Genomic DNA, 14,338 nt, shown 5'->3' on the forward strand with positions numbered 1-14,338 from the left:
AGATCAGAAGACTTTTGGCCAGTATTTTTTTTTTTTCTAGGCCTCTGCTTATCTTTACAATCCAAAATCCTGTGATGTATTAACAGCCATTTTTGAATGCTGTGCCTTGATTGATTTCATTGGATTGTACAGTTTTAGGATTAGTTCTGCTTAATTGTGCAACAAAACAGTTCCTGGTCCATTGTTACTTCATCTACAACTTCTCTTCAAAAAAGAAAACTTAAAATCCACATCAAGAGATACAATACATAATGAATGCAAAGTATAGACCCTGTGTGGTGAATTTCTCACCCACAACAGAAACAGGGAAACATTGATTAACATTGCAAAAACTTATAATCTGCATGGCCTTGTAAACGAGCCCACTAGAATAACATCCACATCCAAGACAGCTCTAGATCAAATTTTTTCAAATAGAAATAAAGTTAACCCAACTCTAGAAGTATACAATACAGGATTCAGTGACCACCAAGCTGTCATTCTAAAGGTCAATGTTAGCAAAGATACCTCAAACCCAGTCCCACCTAAAACTTTACAAAGGTTTTTCACCCAAGAGAACTTGAACAAGCTAAATGCCCTTCTTAGTAAAGAAAAGTGGACAGAGATGTACACAGCCAATGATGTCAACATGAAATTCTACATATTTCTTGACAAAATGATCCACCACTTTGAAGAGGCCTTTCCACAAAAGCCAGTAAGAATAAATAATAATAATAATAGAAACAAGAGTTGGATTACACCAGCTATAAAAATCTCTTGCAAACATAAAAGAATACTCCACATGTTATGTAAACAAAGTAGTGACTCCCCCCAACTAACAGAATACTATAAAAACTACACATGTATCCTAAGAAGAGTGATAAGACAAGCAAAAAGGATGCAGAATGATGAGTACATTGACAAATCCAGCAATAAAGTAAAAGCAATGTGGAATATCATAAAAAGGGAAAGAGGGGAAATGAAAGCTTCACACACGAACATAGAAATCAAACTCAACAATGAATCTATATCTAATCCCGAAGTTGTGGTGAACTCTTTCAACAATTTCTTTACGAGCATAGCTGAGAAATTGGTCCAAAATAATCCTAACACAAATTACCAACCAGCAAACCAAAAATATCACACATGTGCAGAGTCAATTTTCATTACCAAAGTCACTGAAAATGATGTTGCAAAAGCCCTCAGAGAGTTAAAAAATTCATATTCAGCTGGAATTGATGGTATCCCAGCAGCTGTAATCAAAAATTGTGAACACACAATTGCTGAACCATTAACTCACCTCTGTGACTGTTCTTTCCAGGCAGGTATCTTCCCTGAAGCTCTGAAACTTTCTAAAGTAATTCCTGTCTTCAAAAAAGGTGATAATAAAGATATGAGTAACTACAGGCCTATCTCAATCTCATCCTGCTTTTCTAAAGTTTTTGAAAAAATAATGTGCAAAAAATGATGGACTTCATTGAAAACAAAGATTTACTAAGTTTAGTTCATCATGAGTTCAGAGACAACAAATCTACTGAAACTGCAGTATATGATTGCATAAATACACTGTTAGAACTGTTAGATAGAAAACAACCCATAACAGGCATATTTATGGATCTGTCAAAGGCTTTTGACACTGTTGACCACAAAATATTACTGAAAAAATTAGAACACTATGGTATCGGGGGAATTGCAAACAACTGGATTGCTACATTCCTAACCAATTGGATGCAGAGAGTCAGCATGAAATATACTAATAGACAAAGCAACTCAATAACCGAAATACTTTCAAGTAATAAAACCGTAAAGCAAGGTGATCCACAGGGCTCAGTATTGGGACCCCTACTTTTCCTCCTGTATATTAATGACTTGAGCCTGAACGTTGAAGCACACAAAACAATAATATTTGCTGATGACACAACTGTGCTCCTCAAAGGGGAGAATACAGAGGCTGTGCAAAAAGCTGTGAACTTGGCCACTGAACAACTCAGCAACTGGGCAAAAATCAACAGATTAACAACTTCATGAACTTTCACACAACACAAAATGCAAATTCCTCTCAGCCATTTGTCACTGTAAATAACCAGTCAATACATACCGACACTGTTTTCAAATTCCTGGATCTGTGGGTTCAAGATAACCTGAAATGGAATACACATACAGGAAAGGTAAATGCCAGGATTTGCACTGGGTGTTATGCATTGAGTGTACTGAAAACATGTGCTAGCCTGAAAACATTAACCAGTGCATACTACGCTTATATACAAGCCCACCTAAAATATGGTGTAATATTCTGGGGAAATTCGCCAACTGCTCTGAGCACATTCAGAATCCAGAGGAGAGCAATGAGGATTATTACTGGGAGCAAACCCAGAGACTCCTGCAAACCCATCTTCAGAAAGTTGGAAATCCTTACACTGCCTTGCCTCTACATTCTCGAGACCTTAAAATTTTTCAGAAACGACATAGTGCCATCTGACCCCAGAGTCATAAAAAATAATGATATACATGAACACAACACCAGGAAAAACGCAAACCTGCATGTTATACGTACAAACACTCAACTGTGTAAAAAGGGAGCTTTCCACATGGGCCTCCAACTGTTCAACAATCTTCCCACTAGCATTAAGTCCATCGAAGACAACATAAAATTTAGGAAAGCTGTGAAGTCATATTTGTTGTGTCACTTTTTTTACTCTGTAAATGAATACTTAGAACAGTAATCTTGCTGTTTGTGTTAAATTGAAAACATTGAGCAATATAATACATTAGGATACTATAGGCCTATGTTAATATATGTTGTTGTTGTTGTGGTCTTCAGTCCTGAGACTGGTTTGATGCAGCTCTCCATGCTAATCTATCCTGTGCAAGCTCCTTCATCTCCCAGTACCTACTGCAACCTACATCCTTCTGAATCTGCTTAGTGTATTCATCTCTTGGTCTCCCTCTACGATTTTTACCCTCCAAGCTGCCCTCCAATACTAAATTGGTGACCCCTTGATGCCTCAGAATATGCACTACCAGCCGATCCCTTCTTTTAGTCAAGTTGTGCCACAAATTTCTCTTCTCTCCAATTCTGTTCAGTACCTCCTCATTAGTTATATGATCTACCCCTCTAATCTTCAGTATTCTTCTGTAGCACCACATTTCGAAAGCTTCTATTCTCTTCTTGTCTAAACTATTTATCGTCCAAGTTTCACTTCCATACATGGCTACACTCCATACAAATACTTTCAGAAACGACTTCCTGACACTTAAATCTATACTCGATGTTAACAAATTTCTCTTCTTCAGAAACGCTTTCCTTGCCATTGCCAGTCTACATTTTATATCCTCTCTACTTTGGCCATCATCAGTTATTTTGCTCCCTAAATAGCAAAACTCCTTTACTACTTTAAGTGTCTCATTTCCTAATCTAATTCCCTCAGCATCACCCGACTTAATTCGACTACATTCCATTATCCTCGTTTTGCTTTTGTTGATGTTCATCTTATATCCTCCTTTCAAGACACTGCCCATTCCATTCAACTGCCCTTCCAACTCCTTTGCTGTCTCTGACAGAATTACAATGTCATTGGCGAACCTCAAAGTTTTTATTTCTTCTCCCTGGATTTTAATACCTACTCCAAATTTTTCTTTTGTTTCCTTTATTGCTTGCTCAATATACAGATTGAATAATATCAGGGAGGGGCTACAACCCTGTCTCACTCCCTTCCCAACCACTGCTTCCCTTTCGTGTCCCACGACTCTTATAATTGCCATCTGCTTTCTGTACAAATTGTAAATAGCCTTTCGCTCCCTGTATTTTACCAATATATGTTAACAATGTTAAATGATATTTTCCAACATCTGCAACACACTGTGTACCATCAAATCACATGGAATAAATAAATAAATAAATAATATCAATATAATAGAGGGAAACATTCCACGCGGGAAAAATATATTTAAAAACAAAGATGATGTGACTTACCATACGAAAGCGCTGGCAGGTCGATAGAAACACAAACAGACACATACATACACACAAAATTCAAGCTTTCGCAACAAACTGTTGCCTCATCAGGAAAGAGGGAAGGAGAGGGAAAGACGAAAGGAAGTGGGTTTTAAGGGAGAGGGTAAGGAGTCATTCCAATCCCGGGAGCGGAAAGACTTACCTTAGGGCGAAAAAAGGTAAGTCTTTCCGCTCCCGGGATTGGAATGACTCCTTACCCTCTCCCTTAAAACCCACTTCCTTTCGTCTTTCCCTCTCCTTCCCTCTTTCCTGATGAGGCAACAGTTTGTTGCGAAAGCTTGAATTTTGTGTGTATGTATGTGTCTGTTTGTGTTTCTATCGACCTGCCAGTGCTTTCGTATGGTAAGTCACATCATCTTTGTTTTTAAATATAAATAAATAAATAAACGCATCAGTCTTGTACGTGCAGCATTCTGTGTACTTTCTTCCTCTTCTTCCTACCCCCATTTCTTAGTGGGCATAAGAAAACATGTAGAACTGTATAATGACAATGATAAATATTTTTTTCTTCAGCATTTAAAAATTATGTCTTAAAGGGTGAAGAGCAGATTGGCAATAAGCATTCCATAAGTTCGTGCAACTAAATAGTTCTCTGGACTTGTGAAACACATAAAATTTAGTTACAAAGTATTGAAGAATGTGTTTCTTGCTTTTATGATATACAGCAAAGTCCTACTAATCTGAACCCCAGTAATCTGAATGTTTGGTTAATCCAAACATGAGAAATGCTAGTCTAAGTACAGAAAAGTGTGCAGTAAACTGCTGTACATACACACAATTTTAATTTACACAGTACAGTAAACATGTGTTAGAAAAATTGGCAAGAAAACATTAGGTTTAAACAATGCATAAAAATGAAAGAAAAACTGTGAAATGTACTAAAATACAGTGAACATTTTATCTCTACTTTTTAGATGATGAAAACTCAGTCATTGTTTTTGGCGTAATGAAGACAGTCTGTTATATGACATATAGTTGTGCCATTGTCTCATAAATATCAAATCAGCAGGTGTAGCAGTGGGCTGTTGCTCCAAATAATGTAGTGTGAGGTGAAGAGCTTCTGCTGTGTCACTATGTGGCACCAGCTCTCCTTTGTTGCTCTCAGGCTCATTGTCACTTACCCCCTCACAGCTGTCCACATCTTCCTGGCCTTAAGTCACAGCAGCAACTAAATCAGCACCAGTAAGATTCTCCACACATGCCCCATCTGCTGCCATCCACAATCTATGTCTCCTTCACTAGCTTCTTTGCATCCAGGGATTGTCTGTATCATTTGTAGTAGATTTTCCTCTTCATTTTCAACTAGGTTGTCCTGAACTTCAAGAGATGTCCACAGACATCTCCACAATTTTCGCAGAGTATTTTCTGAAATATTCTGCCCTGCCTCAGCAGCCCAATAAACAACATCCTTCACACTGGTCTTTTTTATTTTGTCCACTAAAGGAATGTTATCATCTTGGATCAGCATTCTTAAAAATTGTTTTCTTTAAATCAGTTTTAATGTTTGCAGTACACCCTGGCCCCTGTAGAAGTAGTGTAACATTCGGCGTCAAAAACTTCACCACAATTTCTCCATCACATAATTCCTCAGTGTTGGAGTGAGATGGCACGTTATCAATCAAAAGGATCGCATGGGGAGACAAATGATTTTCCGTAGAAAACTGTCGAACAGAAGGAACAAACTGGCCGTGAAACCATTCTTTGAACAGCTTACCATCCACCCATGCTTTTTTCTGGTTGCGATAATAAACAGGCAGGGACTTCATCTTGCAGTTTTTAAAAGCTCTGGGCCTAGCAGATTTGTCTACCAGCATTACAGGCAGCTTGTGATTACCAGCAGCATTGCTGCACGCTAATAAACTCAAATGATCTTTGCACTTTTTAAAACCAGGAGCATGGACTTATGGTTTTGATGCCAGGCATTTTATTGGCAATGCCCTAAAATTAAGGCCAGTCTCGTCATAGTTATAAATTTGTTGGGGAGAATACTTTCCCTCTCTTATCATTTTTTCAAACTCACCCAAGTATTCCTTCGCTGCATCATGGTCATAAGAAATCTTCTCTCCAATAATAGTTAGCTGATGGATTCCATGACATTTTTTGAATCTGTCCAACCAACCCGTACTCGCACTAAAAGACTAATCACCATTCATTAACTTGTTCAGGAAAACAGCCTTCTCCTCGACCAGTGCTCCACTCATAGGAGTTCTCCTTTCTCTTTACTGCATAAACCAAAGGAAAAGAGCTTCATCCACTTTATCGTACTGGGACTGTTTCAAAGTCTGCCAAATTTCGAGTGGTTTTCCTGAAGACGTTGCACAGGTCTGTTCAAGCTTCACTCGGTTCTTCTTCCAGTCACAAATGGTAGCTTTACCAACACCCAGTTCCGTTGCCAGTTTATATACATTCTCACCATTGTCTATCAGCTTCAAAGCATTCAGTTTTTCTTTGAGAGTTAACATTGTATGTTTCCGTTTACTCATGACAAAAATACATGCACCACTACACCTGAACGAATACAGTGCAACTGTTATGCATGCCAGCAATCAATAACTAACATAACCAAGTGCTTTGTGAGCCAACTGGCAGTGCACTGACCTCAGACACTATAAAGGTCTCAACAATGCACAACAACAAGGGCAGGGAGTGAGAGTTTTGTTTTGCTTTAGGGCACAAAAACAGCTGGGGCCATACGCACCCAAATCAAAACTAGAGAACACAAACACAGAGTGGAGTTAAACGACTATGCGTCAGTCCCAATTGACAAAATAGGAGACAGCTAAAAACAGGCACTTGGAAAAAGGGCTAGTGAGCCATTGTTCCCACACTTGTTCCCATTTGTTACCATGGTGCACCAACTTGTCTGCTTGGTATACTTCATTCTAGAAATGCATCACCGTAATTCTGGCTAACATGAATAAATCGTTGATCCGAACAACGTCCGGTCTCAATTAGTTTGGACTAATAAGTCTCTACTGTACTACCATCATAAAAAAAATTATGGGTGACGTGTTTAACTGCTTTGTGCTAATGAACAGTCCCTTCTTTTCTTTTAAGTTGTTATGTTATTGAGAGATGTACAGACTGTCAATGACTTAATGAAATAATGGGAGAATATGATAGACATTGAACAAGTATTTAGATTATACCCAGTGGCATTACTCCTCACATCTCAAGGAAGGGTATGTTCTCAGCCCACACAACATCCAGGATTTTTTTATAGTTATTGTAATCTGTGCAACATTTTTTTTTTTCAGTAATTTTTTACTTTGAGCTGCCATCTCAATTCGCACAACTACACCAAACGCAAAACTTGTGCTACACGCACAATGACAGCACATCTTTTTGATTTATTACTTTAGATTTAAACAGTGCACATTGTTCCCTTTGAAATTGTCACAGTTCATTCACAGAAATGAATGGGCATAAGTACTCAGTGCTTTGACTTTGACTGTCCCATTGCAGAGCACATTCTCCTCTATATGCCAAAACAATGAATATGTATTATTCTGGTCTTGAGATGCAGGCAATCGAGTGTTTCAGAGCATCTTAAAAATCAGTTATGGTAACTATTGATTTGTATCTGATTTTTTGTTACTACTTTTACAAATGTCTGACATGCAATTCATAATCATAGTCCCTCCCCTTAAGGAGGGGGGAATGATAATTGAATGTTTGTTTTTCTAGAATTACCAAGACAAACTGTATTTTTGCTTACATAGTGAAAGTGCATCAGACATATCAGATACCAGTTCCAATTTTATTTCTTCAAAATAAATAACAGAAACTACAAGCAAAAGATTGGATCACCAGTAAAACTGTAAACAAATTATCCGGTCCACAGAAACTTTTGATCTGCAGCAGAGTCCTCTTCAGTATATGGGTCAGAAAGTGATTCATGTACAGTTTCATCACTCAACAAACTGCAGTAGTATTAATTATATCCCCACTTACTTACCTGTTTCTCACACATCATGAGAGGCTATCTCATTTTATCATGTTTGCCTTGGGAACAGATATATTTGCCAAAGTTTGTCCCTTTCTTTTTAAGATAACTTCACTAGAAGCCCCTTCAAATTCTGTCTTATGGAACACTGAAAGAGGTTTGTTTCTTTCATAGTGTAGTAGGCAAGCGTTGTGCATTGAAATTTTGTGGATGTCTTTCTGGTCATTTCTAAAGCTTAGGAGATGCTGAAGATTAGATGGGTAGATCACATAACTAATGAGGAGGTATTGAATAGAATTGGGGAGAAGAGGGGCTTGTGACACAACTTGACTAGAAGAAGGGATCGGTTGGTAGGACATGTTCTGAGACATTGAGGGATCACCAATTTAGTATTGGAGGGCAGCGTGGAGGGTAAAAATCGTAGAGGGAGACCAAGAGATGAATACACTAAGCAGATTCAGAAGGATATAGGCTGCAGTAGGTACTGGGAGATGAAGAAGCTTGCACAGGATAGAGTAGCATGGAGAGCTGCATCAAACCAGTCTCAGGACTGGCGACCACAATGACAACAACAACAGAAGATCATTGTACAGCATTATTCAGATGACAAAAGGATGAGAATTCCTCATGCAACTTTGAATGATTTGTGCCTGTGCTTCATGTTGGTACACTGGTGCTGGTACATACTTTCTTTTCTATGTTAAAGTGAACACAGTGACACTCCATTTCCATGTGACCTATTTCAAAAAAACATATTATCAATTGAATAATTTTGGAGGGCTTTTGTAGAGAGTGATACACATAAACAAAATGTAGATTTCGTCTGCTGACCCCAAAATCCATGTGACGTCATCCTCAGCTGTGTAATTTCTGATAGTGCCATGGTGTAGTCCTGGACTCATGTGGTGATTTCAGTTGATCATTGTTTACTATCTGTCTCATTCCACAAATAACAAGTGCTGTCTTGACATCTTTTTGTATGGTCAGATTATACACATCCAGATTTCTCTGTTGGAATATTTGGTTACAAGGTCTCTGAGGAGTGTTCATTATGGTTTGTAGATCAAAATATACAGCCATAACATTTTGGTTAATTTGTGCTAGCTTTTGCCTTCATTTGAATTTCTTTCAAGCCAGATCTCTTCTCTGCAAATATTTGTCATGATCTTGCTTCAACAGCTTCTCGTTCTTGGTCAGCAAATTAAATTGATGCATCTGCAACACTGATCTTTCTTCAGTTCAGAGCATCGTAAATTATGCTCGTGGAATGTATGCTGTTATTTTGGAAGAGAGACTGACTTTCAGTTGTTGTCTTCAAATTTTGCTCTATAGACATTACTCATTAATGTAATCTTCAGGCTTGAGTCATAGTGCATCTTGAAGACTTCTGTCTGCAATAGTGTGACGTGACGGAAGGCTAACTGAAGATGTTTCTCATTTAAATGATGAAACAAGATACTTTTGCTGAATACCCTCCTGTACTCTGTATTTAACAAAATGTTTTCTTATATCTAATAGAAAGTGAAATTGATTAAAACTTACCAGAATATTCTTGTTGTGGTACTACATTTTTTGTATTGGATGCTCCTTCATCAAAACATCAGTTTGTTTTCTTTATACATCACTCTTGTCTGCCGCTCATGGTCTTGTGGTAGCATTCTCGCTTCCCAAGCATGGGGTTCTGGATTTGATTCCCAGCGGGTCAGGGTTTTTCACCTGCCCTGAGGTGACTGGGTGTTGTGTCGTCTTCATCATCATCATCATCATCATTCATCTCCATTATGGTTGGAGGAAGGCAACGGCAAACTACCCAAACTACCTCTGTTAGGATCTTGCCTAGTATGGCGGTGCAGGTCTCCTGCATCTTTCCCTCTACACTTTGTCAAGAAGCATGGGACTTCATTTCCATTTTCCATACATCACTTGGGCGATCCTACATACAGTATTCCTCTTGTTCTTTCACTCATACTGTTCAGAGTTACTGCTCACCATGGATGAGTAGCAAAAGGTGTGCAGCCTTATACCCAGGTTTACTGCCCAAATACATTTTTCTCTGCAAATAATGCTGTGTATAATGAACTTAGTTCCTAACTCAATAGGTGAAGTGTTATCAGTCACATTGATATGTGTAAAATGATGTATATTGAGGAAATGCATGATTTCAAGAAAGCTTATAAGAATATTTAATCGATGTGTATATCACATCCATGTTTGCACAACACACTGAAGGCTCTCAGCAGAGTGACAAAATCACAAACGTGGCACATGCGCTGTTGTAATGGTACAGAGTATACTCATTTTGCACTTTTATAATAATAGACTTTCATTCAAGATTTTGCTATAACAAAGAACATGAAAAGTGAAACTAGTCTACACCTATATGTCAAATTCACCATTTTTGCACAATAATGGTTTTGGCAGCAGAGGTAGGTTGTATTGTTTTCTAACGTGGCAGGCACAAGTATTTTTTCATAACTCATGCGGTTTACCACTCTGTGCTAACTTTTATAGACGCAGATGGGCTCTCCAACATGCTCTCTGTGGCTACTAAATACGAGCATCAACCTTATACTGGTAGGTGTTTATTTTGCATTCAGTATGGTGACCAAATAGCATGATAATACTGTAACAAGATGTCTGTGTAGTCTATAATTTTGCATTTCATTTAAACATGTGAATACAACTTAGAGAAACAGCTCAAAAAACAGAGTGTTCTGTTCAATGCAGTAGCCAGTGTGAGATTTTGTGCTTTTACGAAGAGATAATGTTGATGCTGTAGGAGCAAATTTCTTTTTAGCAGCTAGCAACATTCATGACTACAAGGAGCCTCCTCCATTACAATTCAAGGGACTGGTTGGAAAAGGCAACATACTACCTACCACCCTTTATATAACCTCACTTGCACCAGTACTAAAATACAATATTGTTGGCAGCAGAATAATTTTTATGTGCAGGCTTAAAATTTTGTTAAAGTTCTATCAGGCACGTTTGGACTGATGTGCCAATTGGTATGTCAACAAGGAGTACCACCAGTGCAGCTGACTACAGAATGGGGCAGACAGAAACGCAAGTGCTGCTGTGCTGCTTAACAAGACACCTTGAGACAACACTATGTAACTTCTCTGCCCAAATGCCACTACAAAATCAAATGTAAACAGAAAAGACCCAAGCTTGGTGACCGAGAATTATTACTGAATGACCTCAATTAGGCAAGGAGTACTGACAGGACCAGCAAATGAGCTGATACACTCAGAGCCATGATGTCTTAGGCGCGGACTTAGTCCTTTAAATAGAGAGACTTTTGGAGCTCCAGAACATGTTCAGTTGTGCTGCCATTCTCTCAGTATTGCAAGAATGAGAGAGAATGGCAGTCTATTGAGTTTCAGTGAAGCCACAAGAAGTTGATTGATGATGGCCAACCTGCTACTTGGTTGCTGACTTCAACACTGAGACCCAGCCAACCTGATGTGTACCACAGTTGTGGTCTGTCATTGTTGCCTACTGGGACATAACAGTTGAGAAGACTGATAAGTGGCCAGCCATCTACTGGGTCATCATGGATGATCTAAAAGCTGCCATCTTCGCACCAACTAGGTGAGGTGCATCCACACAGACTTCTGGCTGACTTATGATCATCTGCTGCAATCTTTATCTACTCATTATGGTTTACCGGGGCCTAGTTTTCGTGACAATTCACACGCTGGACCACAATCGGCAGTCTCCATCTGAGTGGATGACCAGCTGCCTTTGAGAGTGGAGAGGTGGGAGCCGTACTAGGTGACTATTGAATGTCTGGGTGGGCAGCACCTTCCTAACCCCACCACTGATGTCAGCGCAGCATGTGCTCGTGGCACTGACCTGCGACATCAATGTCACAGCTCACTGACAAGGTGTGAGCACTCCTTCGAGGTACATGTGCTTGCGCCCAGCTGCTGACTGCAACTTGGAAGACACTCACACGTTTGTACACACTGCACAATAAATAAATGTTATTATAGATAACACTGTATCACTGATGTCTCCAGGCATCCACTGGACCAATCATCCTCACTTTAAGCATGACCTCCTGATCACAATGTGAACCCAGTACATGGGCTGTCACATTACTGTCAGAACTGAATGTCACCTCAAGACTTTGGTGGCAGTGAGGCTGTATCTACAGTGCCATCTAGCAGTACCAGCACAATGTGTTGTAGTAAGTGAACTTTATCTTCACTGTAAGTCTTTTCAGTGTATATGTGTACCTGTTTTGAGCCATCTCAAGTTGGAGAGACATCAGTAACACTCTGAGGGTGACATTTTTTTAAACCAGAAGGGCCTGTGTATTTGTCACTGTTTAGGTGCCATGTTAAGGAAAAATATTTAATGCCAGTTTTGTGTAACTTTTGTAACCTATATGGACATGAGTTGGCATGTACTGAGGCTGTGTTGCTCATTTGTAGTAGTTGTAGGCAATCTGGGCATGTGACACATGATTGGTCTGAGTCTCATTGGACAATAATACACCGGAAAGATTAGTGTGTAATTATTGTTTTTTATGTGTTGAAGGTTCACTTTTTCTATTTTTATTTGTTGTTGTTGTTGTAAAAGGCAGTAGTAAATAATGCAAAATGCAAGACACATGTTCTGCAACTGTGGGTATCGTATTTATTTTTTTTGTGAGCTAGGCTCATTGCTCATTGTATGAGGTATTGATATTCGTGAGTAGCCATCTTGTCAGAACTTTAAGTTGTAATAAGTGTATGGTGTTAATGTATTTAAGTGTTTACATGGTCATTTTAGGTTTTTTATTTTGATGGGTATTGTATGATTGTTTATGGATCAAACATGTTGTTTTTAATTCCACAGGGTGATGCCCTGGTGGAAACGTTGAGAATTTTATCGGTTGTGGTAATTTGTTTACAGGAGAGCAATGCAGAGCAGCTCACAAGCACTACAGTTATGCTTAAATCCTTAACAAAATAAAGGCTTTATGTGTAAACTGTGTAGCTGTAGAGGAGGAAAAAAGGCTCAAAGAAGCAAGGGAGAAGGAAATAGCTTATCATAAGACTCTGGAGTTTGTAGAGGAGTCACAGAGGAGTTGTGGGGACTGGTTGGTTGAATATGGGCCTCAGAATGTAAGGGACAGTATTGTTATAGAGAGGATGGAAAGAATCGATAGAGAGAAAGTAGAGAGTCCTTAGCAGGAGGAATTACAGTTGAAAAGTGCTCGCACGAGACGAGACAATGCAAACAGTTGTGAGGAATCGAAAATTATGGAAGTTTATGTGCAATACAAAGTACTAGCATTGTGGAAATGACAGAGGCCAATGTAAAGGTATCAGCTCCAATATCTTGTGAAAATGCTGAGTCTGGAGTATCTGAAGTGCCAAATGAAGTAAGTGTGAGCTGTGTGGAAGTAAGTCTGCCAGTAGTGACATGTGTGATACTGACCTAAGTGCAGTAGTATTTATGCCATTGGGTGGTAATGGTTGTTGTTTTGAGGCCTTGGAGCCTGGGCCAGATGCACAGGAAAGTACAAGTGCCACTTATTTTTGCATCATGCAGACTGGAACTGCAAACTGTGATTACAAGGTGATGATGTTATTTGTCTTTCAAATTTTGTGGATAACAAGTACAGACACATTTATTTCTGAAGGATGCTGATTCATTGCCCCTTAGGGTGGTACGAACTTCTCCAAAGGGTCGAGGTAGGAAAAAAAGAAAGAGAAAAACACTTGCTAGGCTAGATGAAGGAGAAACAGGAATTAAAATAGCTGGAATAAATGTAAACAACCTCAGGTTCACAGATGATATGATCCTGTTGGCAGAAAGTGAAGAAGAACTGAGAACACTCTTGCTGAAGATGAAAGACGAAAGTGAAAAGGCCGGTCTTAGGCTGAATGTGAAGAAAACAAAAATTATGGCAACTACACCTATCAATTCATGGGATATAGCAGGAGAAACCATGGAGGTAGTGACCACATTCAGTTATCTCGGTTCCCAGATCTCTGCTGATGGCGACTGCAGCCACGAAATCCAGAGATGCCTGTTGCTCAGTAGACAGGCGATGTCAAACCTTGACAAGGTTATAAGGTCCAGAGACATAACACTAGCAACAAAGATCCGTATTGTGAGGGCTATGGTCTTTCCAGTTCTGATGTATGGATGTGAGACCTGGACCATTAGAAAGGCTGAACGGCGAAGAATTGACTCTTTCGAATTGTGGTGTTGGAGGAAACTTCTTAGAGTTCTGTGGACTGCAAAGAGAACCAACAGATCAATATTGGAGCAAATAAAACCAGATTTCTCCCTGGAAGGTCTAATGTTAAAACAAAAGCTGACCTACTTTGGACACACAATGCGAAGGCATGCCTCGCTGGGAAAAACATTAATGCTGGGGAAGATTGAAGGAACTA

At 39.1% G+C, this 14,338-nt stretch overlaps 1 protein-coding gene across 1 annotated transcript in view; it reads left to right on the forward strand.

Moving 5' to 3' along the window:
• LOC126473716 (general transcription factor 3C polypeptide 4-like) overlaps window positions 1–14,338 on the forward strand; it is a 377,574-nt gene that overhangs the window by 256,801 nt on the left and 106,435 nt on the right. The window lies entirely within an intron of this gene.

This window comes from Schistocerca serialis, chromosome 4 (genome assembly GCF_023864345.2).
Source record: "Schistocerca serialis cubense isolate TAMUIC-IGC-003099 chromosome 4, iqSchSeri2.2, whole genome shotgun sequence".
In the NCBI taxonomy this organism is placed as follows: domain Eukaryota; kingdom Metazoa; phylum Arthropoda; class Insecta; order Orthoptera; family Acrididae; genus Schistocerca; species Schistocerca serialis.